Genomic DNA, 10,675 nt, shown 5'->3' on the forward strand with positions numbered 1-10,675 from the left:
CAAACTAGCTAAGCAAAACGAAGCCTACGTGAATTTGCATAGGGTCAGACACAGTCTGATACCGAAGCCAGAAGACATAGAGAATGTGAGAATGCTAAAAGTCACTGAAGACTGATAGAAGAGCTCTTCAGAGAAGAAGTGAACAGGGAGAAAGAAGAATGGACAGAGAAGTACAGACTACAGAGACAGCAGCAACAGCAACAACAACAACAACAGCAGCAGGAACCTGAACCTGACAGAGGCTTTGTCGATTGTCGTATCGACACCAAAGAGTTCTTCTTCTCTTTCCGAAGAAGCAGACCTATCGTCAGAAAGTATATCCTCAGAGGACGTCGCATTCTTAGAAACTAAAAGATTACCATAGCAAACAAAAAAACAGCCCTTTTCAGGGCTACCCCAATACTCTAGAAAAAAAATAACAATCGATTTGCCAATGTGTGTAGGTAGAGTAGTGTGAATATAAACACTAACTCTTTTTTATAGTGAGAGGGTATGTGTTTGTGTATAGCATTGTGTGTTTGTAAGTGCTCACGCACGTTGGTGTGGATAGTAGATAAAGATCATGTCTTTTTGCTGTTAGAGGTGTGGGGAGAGTAGATTTGGGGATGGATTGGATTGCTTTGCGTATGTGAATAGTATATTATTTGTTTGATCAATTTTTTAGAATAGTGATGGGCAGTATAAAAAAGTGAGTGAGTGTTTCTTTTACGTCCGCGCGTTGTTTGGTCATGATCTAGGTAAGATCAATTTTATGTTTTTAGGGGGAAGTTTTCCATCACGTCCGCGCTTTCACTATAAATTAAAAAACACTCGGCAGTCTAGCTACCTTGTTGATTGATCAACACCAGAATGAACACCAGAATTGTGAAACTGCTAGAACTCCAGATGCACCTGGAATATGCCAGGCGCATAGTAAATGAACTGGCCGCGGACTCCATAGTAGAAGAGGCAAGGATAAAGAAAGAAGAGGAGGAGAGAAGACAAAAGGAAGAGGAGGAAAAGAAAATAGGAGAGAGGATGGCTTACAAGATACCTGAGACAGAGGATTGGGGTGATGAAGCTAATCATCCTCCCTCTGCGCTCCCAGTCAAACGAGTCAAATGGAAAGATTGGAGTAGAAGATGTGTGTGTGGTGCCAGGCCAGGAAGGTGCCAGCATTAGATAGCTGCATCTGGAGTTCAAAAACAAACAGCCCTTTTCAGGGCTACCCAAACCTTTAGAAAAGAAATAACAATCGATTTGCCAATGTGTGTATGTAGAGTAGTGTGAATATAAACACAGACTCTTTTTTTATAGTGTTTGTGTTTGAGTTTGTAAGCGCTGATGTAGGTTGGTGTGGATAGTAAATTTGGGTTTCATTTTAATGCTTTGCGTGTGTAAATAGTAGATTAGGGGTTTGTTTATTGATGCTTCACGTATGTGGATAGTAGATCATATGAAATGAGAAAAAGTAGGGGATGTTTTCCATCACGTCCGCGCGTTTTAAGTGATAATCTAGGTAATATCAATTTTATTCTAGGGGGATGTTTTCCATCACGTCCGCCCTTTTCGTATAAGAACCCACAGTATTCGTCGTTCAAACCATTCTACAGAGAAGATGGCTTCAAACCATCTCGATAAAATGCAAACATTGCAAGACGTACTGGACAATTTGGGCATGATGGAACAAATGCTAGTGAGGCTAAATGAAGATCACTATTCTTATAGCCCCAATTGAGTAAAGATGGAGATTAACAACTTAAGAAAAGTAAAGGAAATGATAAGTGCTGTGATGAAAGAAATAAAGAAGGAGAACGAGGTTGAAGAGGAAAGGATAAGGATAAGAGCATGGAATGAAAAAATTGAAAAAGAAGAAGAAAATGAGAAGAGGAAGAAAGAAGAGGAGGAGAAGAAGAAAGAAGAGAAAAAAAGAAAGAAAAGAAGAGAAAGAGTGTAGGAGAGAAAATAAGAAGTTGGTGGAGAAATAGAAGAAATTAAAAGCAGAAGAAACCCAAAGGCCCTTTTCAGGGCCACTCATAGGTCTCGAAAAGAAAATGACTTTCCATTGCCTACCCTTTTTTAAAAGTTTTTTTAAAAAAAAAATCCAATGTTAAATTCCCCTTGTCCCTAAAGTAGTTTTTTTTCTCCCATGTTAAATTCCCCTTGTCCCTAGACAAGCCCAAACTCTATTCCCCATGTTCAATTCCCCTTGTCCCTAGACAAGCCCAAACTCTATTCCCCATGTTAATTCCCCTTGTCCCTAGAGTGGCCCAGCAATTTTTCCCATGTTAAATTTCCATTGTCCCTAGAGTGGCCGGGGGGGGGGGTCTGTAATGCTAATTCCCATTGTCCCTAGGGTGGCCCCTTTCACTACTAACGTTATTAATGTTATTAAGTTATATGAGAAATCTTACATCGGGTAAATAAGCCCATACATACTGGATAATATTCTTTAGAACAGGTGATAATGAATAGGCAAATACAATATTGATTTTTTTTAATTATCTGCTTGAAATACACAATTATTTATTTTGCTGTCTAAAACGTGCTACTAGATGTACACGTATTTTCAACATTAGGTACAATTCGGGAATTTTTTTCCTGGAAAAGGGCTGGAAATGTATTTCTTCGCGTCACTTAGAGGTTCAAGTTGATTCAACTATACTAAATTTCTTTTTGAAACTTTTTAAGCAGTTTTCAAATTGCGATGCTGAAATACTCGACCGGGCTGTAATACTGACTTAAATTTCAAAATAGCAAAATACCCAGTGAAATTCCTCGCCTTAAGATATTGTGTAAAAATAGCAAAATACCCATTTTACAAGTCCTCACTTTAAGATGTAGAGTTAAAAAGGAAAATCACCAACTGAGAATTCCTCATCTTAAGATACAGTGCAAAATAGCAAAGATGCCCAATAAAGATTCATCACCACAACATATGGTGGAAAATTCAACTCAGACCGAACAAAATCAGTGTATTCTTTAAATGACGGTCAAGTACATTGTGGTGTTTAAAAAGTGTGGCTGAGACGGCAATGTAACGGCAATACTCAGCGTTTGAACTACATGATTCAGATAGATGCGCATTGATTCAATTGTGAACATGTCCAAAAAAGCAAACCAAAGCCCAGTTATTAAGTTGACTCTTTATACTGATTAACCGGCTAATATGTCCAATAATTAATTATTACACAGGCAAATTGATTGATTTATTGATTGATATATTGATTGATAACAATAAAGCGGAAACGCTGATGGTTAAGTACATGCAAAGCACGAATGCTAGGAGGAATTAAGCCGTTTATTTTAAGCACAGTTCAACACCTTTCATAATATAATATAGACCACAGTCGTGGGCACTTGTTCGAATGAAAAGAATGCGTGTTCTTTTAAAAACGTAAGTGTTCGTTGAATATAGAATATGCTTAAACTGTCAGCGGTTTAAGTGTGCTTAAATTGTAAGTAGATTAAGTGTGCTTAACTTTCAGTAATTTAAACGTGCTTCAACTGTCATTGGTTTAAGTGTATTAAGTTGTCAGCAGTTTAAGTGTGCTTAACTTGTCAGTACTTTAAGTGTGCTTGAACTGTAAATGGTTAAATTGTGCTTAATGTGTCAGTGGTTTAGGTGTGCTTAAATTGTCAGTAGTTTAAACTTGTTTAAACTGTCAGATGTTTACGTGCGTTGCAATGGCAATGGTTTAAGTGTACCTAAACAGTCATTGGTGTATGTGTGCTTCAAGTGTCAATGATTTAAGTGTGTTAAAATTGTCAGTGGCTTAAGTGTGCTGAATTTGTCAGTCGCTTAAAAGTGCTGAAACTGTCAGTAGTTTAAGTGTGCTTAAACTGTCAGTTGTTTAAGAGAGCTAAAACAGGCTGTGGTTTAGGTATGCTTAAGCTGTCAGTAGATTAAGTGTGCTTAAGCTTTCAGTCGATTAAAGGTGCTGAAAATGTCAGTGGTTTAGGTGTGCTTAAATGTTCAGTAATTTTAGTGTGCTTCAACTGTCAGTAGTTTAAACGTGCTTAAACTGTCACTGGTTTAAGTGTGTTACATTGTCAATGGTTTAAGTGTGCTTAAATTGTCAGTGGTGTAAGAGTGCTGAAACTGTCAGTGGTTAACGTTTGTTAATTTGTCAGTGGTTTAAGTGTGCTTATACTGTCAGTGGTTTAATTGTGCTATGGTTTAAGTTGTTTAAGAGTGCTTACGCTGTCAGTAGTGTAAGTGTGCTTAACTTATCAGTGGCTTAAGAGTGCTTAACTTGTTAGTAGTTTAAGTGTGCTTAAACTGTCAATAGTTTAAGTGTTGTTATAAAGTCAGTGGTTTAAATGTGCTTAAATTGTTAGTAGTTTAGGAGTTCTTAAACTCAGTAATTCAAGATTGTTTAAATTGTCAGTATTTTAGAAGCGCTTTCATTGTCAGTACATTGCATAAGTTGTCAATAACATGATTCAGATGGTCAGAATATGAGGATATATCTGACAATAAACAGGATTGTATGTGTGTGTGTGTGAGTGTGTGTGTGTGTGTGTGTGTGTGTGTGTGTGTGTGTCTGTGTTGATTTTGAAATTTTAACGTAGCTTTTGCAATTTTGCAATTTGTTCAGTCATATCCATACGATGCCTGCCGGTCAGCAGTTTATAGAGATACTTAGCACTGAGGCATCATGCCTCATACAGGTAGCATGATGTCCCACCCAGTCGCATTATTCTGAGACTAGGCCGACCAGTCTTTGGTATGACTCGGCCAAACGTGACAAATGCTTTACAAATCATGTCGATTTAGATGATTCTCGTACCATAAAAACTATTTAAAAATAACTATAGCTCGAAATAAATTTCAACGTTTCGTATTAAAATAAAAGGTAGAAATTAAAAACATAAGAAGAAATTAATAATACTATTAATACTGAGGACTTTGTATAGCGCCTAATCTTTAGAAGCTCTAAGCGCGTTACACTATTAGATAGCACATACAAGATAGAAAACTATATATAATGACATGATTACAAAAACAAACATCATGAAATTAGAAAACATAAAAAACATGCTGAGAAAATTTAAAGTAGGAAACATTATTAGGTCTTTAAGTTTCTTCTTGCAGTCGAAACAAGTGAGTTTTAAGAGCATTCTCGAATGGCATCACCGTGTCTTTGTGTTTAAGTTCAGTGGGCAATTCATTCCACGTTGCTGGGCCCTGGTATGCAAAAGAACGCTGTCCATATGACTTTGTTTTCATAGTGGGAATAATGAGTTTATTATTGTCAGAAGAGGAGCGTAAGTATCTTGCTTGTGTGTAAACATGGGTGAGGTCGTATAGGTATGATGGACTAGAGTCCGTCAATGAAACTAGCACAGAGAGCACATTTTGTGTTCGGTTCTGGATCGAATGGATAGCCAGTGTAGGGTACATAGCAGCGGGGAGTTGTGCTCTCATCGTGGTACTCTAAGTATGATCCCAGCAGCTGTATTTTGAACTTTTTGAACTTTCTGGAGTAGATATTAAGATAAACCAGACATAATTGAGTTACAATAGTCCAGTCTTGAAAGTACTAATGAACACACAAGTGTTTTAGTGGCATCAACTGAAAGATATTTGCGAATGGAGCTGATACGTCTCAGCTCAAGGTTTGCAGCCTTGCATATGTTCATGACATGTTCGTGCAATGTGAGAGTACTGTCCAGAGTAACACCTAGGTTTTGTACTGATTATGTGAATTTAATGTTAGTGTTGCTAATATTTATTGCTTGACGTAAAGGATGTGAATGTGAATGACTTTGTGTTGTGATCAGAATGGACTCAGTTTTATCATCATTCATCTGCAGCTTGTTACATGTCATCCATGATTTCACGTCAGAAATGCACCTTTCTACACCTTGGAGTGTAGCATCAACTTAGCTGGGTGGCTAGATTTGTATATTTGGGTGTCATCAGCGTACAGTTGGTGAGGCACTGGATGATGACCTATGACTGAGTGTACAGAATAAAAAAAAACAGGTCCAAGAAAAGACCCATGTGGAACACCACAACCTATGTCAACTGGGCTGGAGTGTATTCCATTTGCAGATACAATTTGTGTCCTGTTTACCGTGTATAACTTGAACCACCCTAAGGCTGTATCATGAATGCCAAATGAAGCTGGAGACGGTGAAGTAATATATCATGGTCGATTGTGTCAAATGCTGCAGACAAATCAAGGAGGGTGAGGACTGTAATCTTGCCGCTATCCAAACTACTTTTAGAAGGGTAGTTTCAGTATTGTGGCAAGGGCGATATACAGATTGTACATTGCTAAAAAGACTGTTTGAATTTAGATGAGATACAAGCTGGGATATAACAACCTTTTCTAAGATTTTTGATATGAATGGGAGATTATAAACTGGGCGGTAGGTCTTTAAATCGTTATGGTCTAGTCTTGGTTTCTTCCGCATGGGCGTTACAATGGCAGTTTTGAAACATGATGGAAATTCCCCGGATCAGAAAGAGTTATTAATAACATCAGTTAGTGAAGTCAATACTGGATCTAAGGACTCAAGCAGCATGTTGGAATTGGATCAGGTTCACATGACTTTGGTGCACTCTTCATCAGGTTTTTACGTACGAAATCCATAGAGACAGGCTCAAATCCTGCTAATGGTTGCCGCTCAAATTCTGTATCCCAACTGTATGGTGACGACGAGTCAATTGAAATTATGGTGTCAAGCTTATCTCTAATGGTCTGTAGTTTGTCACGGAAGAAATTTGCAAACATGTCCGGAAGGTCGACTGGAGAAAAGGTAGTTGGAAGTGGTGTAGATTTTTCCTTTGACATTAGCTTGTTATTAATCTCGAAGAGCTCTTTGCAGCTGGAACTTTCCATGATCTTAGTAGTGTAGTGGACTGATTTCGTTGCATGGACTATATTTGTGACATTCTTCTTAGCAGCTTTATATATTTGCTTATGAATAGTGAGTCTGGTGGAAAACCAAAGCCTCTCAGCTTTACGGCGGTATCCTTTAGCAAGGCGAAGCTGGTCCCCAACATTGCTATACCATAGATAACACTTTTGAATTGATACTCTACATTTGGTAACTGGGGCATGTTTGTCGAGCAATGGACGCAGGCATTTATCGAGTTGTTATGCTGTAGGAGGTAAGCAAGTTGTTAAGTTTGCTTGGATGTTATGAATTAGTTTGGTTCTATTTATCATACGGAGGTTTTTCTTAGTAGCATATAAAGGTGTAGGGTTAGGGGCTGATATGTCAAGATGGCATATAATGCAGAGATGATCTGATGCAAGATCATGGGATACCAGGGAGGACCATATAATGTTATCATTAGGTCTATGAAGAATCCAGTCTAAAATGTGACCATGTTTATGGGTGGGTTGGTTAACTGACTTTTTGAGGTTGAAAACATTAATGGAGTCTGTGAGTCTTGATGTGCTTGGGTGTCCGGGACAGTCAAAGTGAAAGTTAAAATCTCCAAGAATAATCAGGTTACTACCTATCGAATTTCCATACTCCGGGAGATTCGGAAATTGCTCCAAAAAAGAGAGATCCAGTCAGCTTGTTTTTTCTACTAGGTATAGGCAGAAAGAATGCACTGACCTTTGCTCCAGTGTGAGTGTGGTTTGGACTAGATCAAACGATGTTTGGTCGAAACTGAATGTTGTGGTTTGGTTAAGACGTTTGATCAACGAGTTCTTTGTGATGACAGCAATTCCACCTCCGCGAGAGTTACGGGGGAACGATTTGATGGAGAAACCAGTGGGTGTTAGATCCGCACACTTGGGCTTATCGCCTGATGTTTGAGCCATGTTTCTGTCAGGAAAAAGACATCAATATTCTGATCTTTGATAAAGGTAACTATTACTGTGCTCTTTTCCTGTGGTCCTACTGACTGGGCATTGAATAATGCAAAAGGCAGAGGTATCTCTTGGATAGTTGACACAAAGATTGACGAGTTAATAGGTATGTTAATTAGGTTATCTAAATTAACGGTCGAATGTTTTAAATTATTGAGCCGGAAAGGGCATAATGGAGATAACTGGAATTCTTCTTCTTGTCCTTCGCCGGCCAGCTTTGAAACAACGTTTCTTTTTTCGCTTCTGTTTACATTTAGGTAATGATGAATGTAGACCCAGTTCGTTTAGTCTAGAGCACAATATAGTGTGGAGAGCCAAGGAGTGGTCATTTAAAGCAATTAATGAGGGTCCATCATAGCATAAACGGGTTGACTGGCGAGTAGAACAGCCAATACATATTGAACACAATAACGTTGACGAAGACTGGCAACAAGCAAATATATCATGAAAACGCCACTCAAAAAAACACGGAACAGCTGCTTCAAGCCGGTTAAGCGATAGCGGCCATCTAAGATCGACTCCGATGTTAATATGTTGCGCGGTCACGTAGCGTTATGTGTTGTACGAATTCAACGTCAGTGCACGCAATTAGGGATATAATGATGCATAATTTGCACTCCTAAATAATTCGTGTAAATCGTTCAAGATCTCCAGATCACTATATTTTTTAACGACTGTCAGTTGTTTTGATTTTTCGTATTATCCTACAAAGTCAATGTGTATTCTTATGGTAAAATAATACTTGTCCGTTACCTATCCTCGGTTATTTAGCACACTCACAGTTACAGACAGACATCAAGACTTGTAAAATACGTTCGAGGTATAAACATTTATTTGAATAAAATGGCTATATACAATAATTGCCAATACAATAAAAGCGACTTTTCGGACGGTCATCAGTTCTGATAGCTGGTACTGGTAGGTTTAAGCTCAGCGTGATCGGTACATGACATCATTCGTTAGTAAAATTAAGAAACACATAATCTATAAACATGTTTTCGCTAAATCGGGTCAAACGTTATTTTGAAGACATGCCTTAGTATGATACATTAAAACCATGCATATTCCATTCATATCAAACTAATATTTTTTATTATCAGGTAGACGGTATATTTTACCTAAAGTGTGTGCAGTTTAGTTTTATATTTTTTTTTATTATACCACGTTAACTTATCACATTATGTGATTCTGATTATTTTTTTAAAAAGCCATTGTACAATCTTAGGCGGTATTCTCTTTACTGATTGGCCGCGATTGTGTGAAAATTTAAGTACACCACCTAGCTGAACATTTTTTTACTATAACGACACAGAATTTAGTAGCCATGCTTTCTAAGGGAATTGTGCAAAAAAAGTCAGGTTTGTCAGAAGATGGGCCATTTTCACCACATAGGTTTTCGTTACGCCATTATAGATTATCATGCACTGAACTATGGCGATCAACCCCTAGCAAGAAAAACAACAACAAATATGTCGTTGTTGTAGGGTTTAACGCCATTTATCAGCAAAAGATAGGCTATCCATGACGGCCAGTATAAATGGTGGAGGAAGAGCCCGGTAAAACCCCAGACGGAACCACCGACCATCGAGAAGCTACTGGCAAGCTTTCTCACGTACCCACATTGGCCGAGCCCGAGACTCGAACCCACGCAGGCAGATTTTAGATGGCAGTGATCCGTAACGGTGAGCGCTTTAGTGGACTCGGCCACTCGGGGTCCCACACCAAAATATTAACTACGGGAATCGGTCAACTGATAGCGTGCGTGAGGAAAGGGGTGGAATTATACCGGTAACAGGGAATCTACTCTATACACAAGAGAGCTATAAATGTTAACATATAGGATTAAATAAACTCACATCCGTTCACAGTAAAATTTGGACATATACCGGCCTCAAAACTGAAAGGCGCAAGCCTACCACAGCATCTTTAGGCCGTAATATAGCTCTTATTATATGACGCAATCCCTAATTTTACTTTGTCTACTATACTCTACTGTTCCAAATCGAATAATAAAATCATACAAATTTGCTTCCTATACGTAGGTGAAAAATCGTCCAATACAGTGTTTTTTGCTTTAACAACTCTTATGTAAATGTATTTAGTCATCATTTATTTATCACACTTAGTCTCGTACACATGCTGCATTCCTTTGTGGTACATAAATGTCCGTGACATATAACACCATTATAGTCGAAAATGGGCATATACTCTCTTTGTGTGAAATCTAGCTAACTTTTTGTACCAAAGTGTGTAACGCGACTTATAATACTGATATGCGTTTTATTGTTAAATACGTCACTTAGTGATGGATATTTCTATATCATTTACAAGCTCTCTTTCAAAGTAAGGTATTAGTTTATATCGCTGTTTCCTTCCTGGCTCTGGAAGTATAGACTTTAATTCCACATTCAGGCATTAATATAACGTATTCGCCTATTTATCATGGCTCATAGCAGTTGTCACCACATCAACGGGGTTTAATAATTTGCTGTTTAGAAACGGTTATAAAAACGTTGCTGAAACAAACACTAATAGAGTAACAAAATATATGATGAAGGATTGAGAAATGATGCAAGCTAAATTCATCCCTTAATTTTGCTGTTCTTGTGATTTGGTGTTTATTGTAGTTTTTCAGCACGTGTTAGGGTTCATACAACGGTCGGCATGTCTGGTGAAGGAAAAACGCAGACAAAACCGGAAGAACGACGTACAATACTATCAACCTTTTTAAATTTGGCCACAAAGACTGAAGTGGTTATCTGTAAAGGCGATTGCCTTTGACCGTCCACCCTCCTGTGGTAACATCTTTAATGTAAATAATCTTCTTTAAAGTAAATTCTAACACCTTTATCTGT

The sequence above is a fragment of the Sinohyriopsis cumingii genome, chromosome 14 (genome assembly GCF_028554795.1).
Source record: "Sinohyriopsis cumingii isolate HCF-2022 chromosome 14, ASM2855479v2, whole genome shotgun sequence".
NCBI classification, from domain to species: Eukaryota; Metazoa; Mollusca; class Bivalvia; order Unionida; family Unionidae; genus Sinohyriopsis; species Sinohyriopsis cumingii.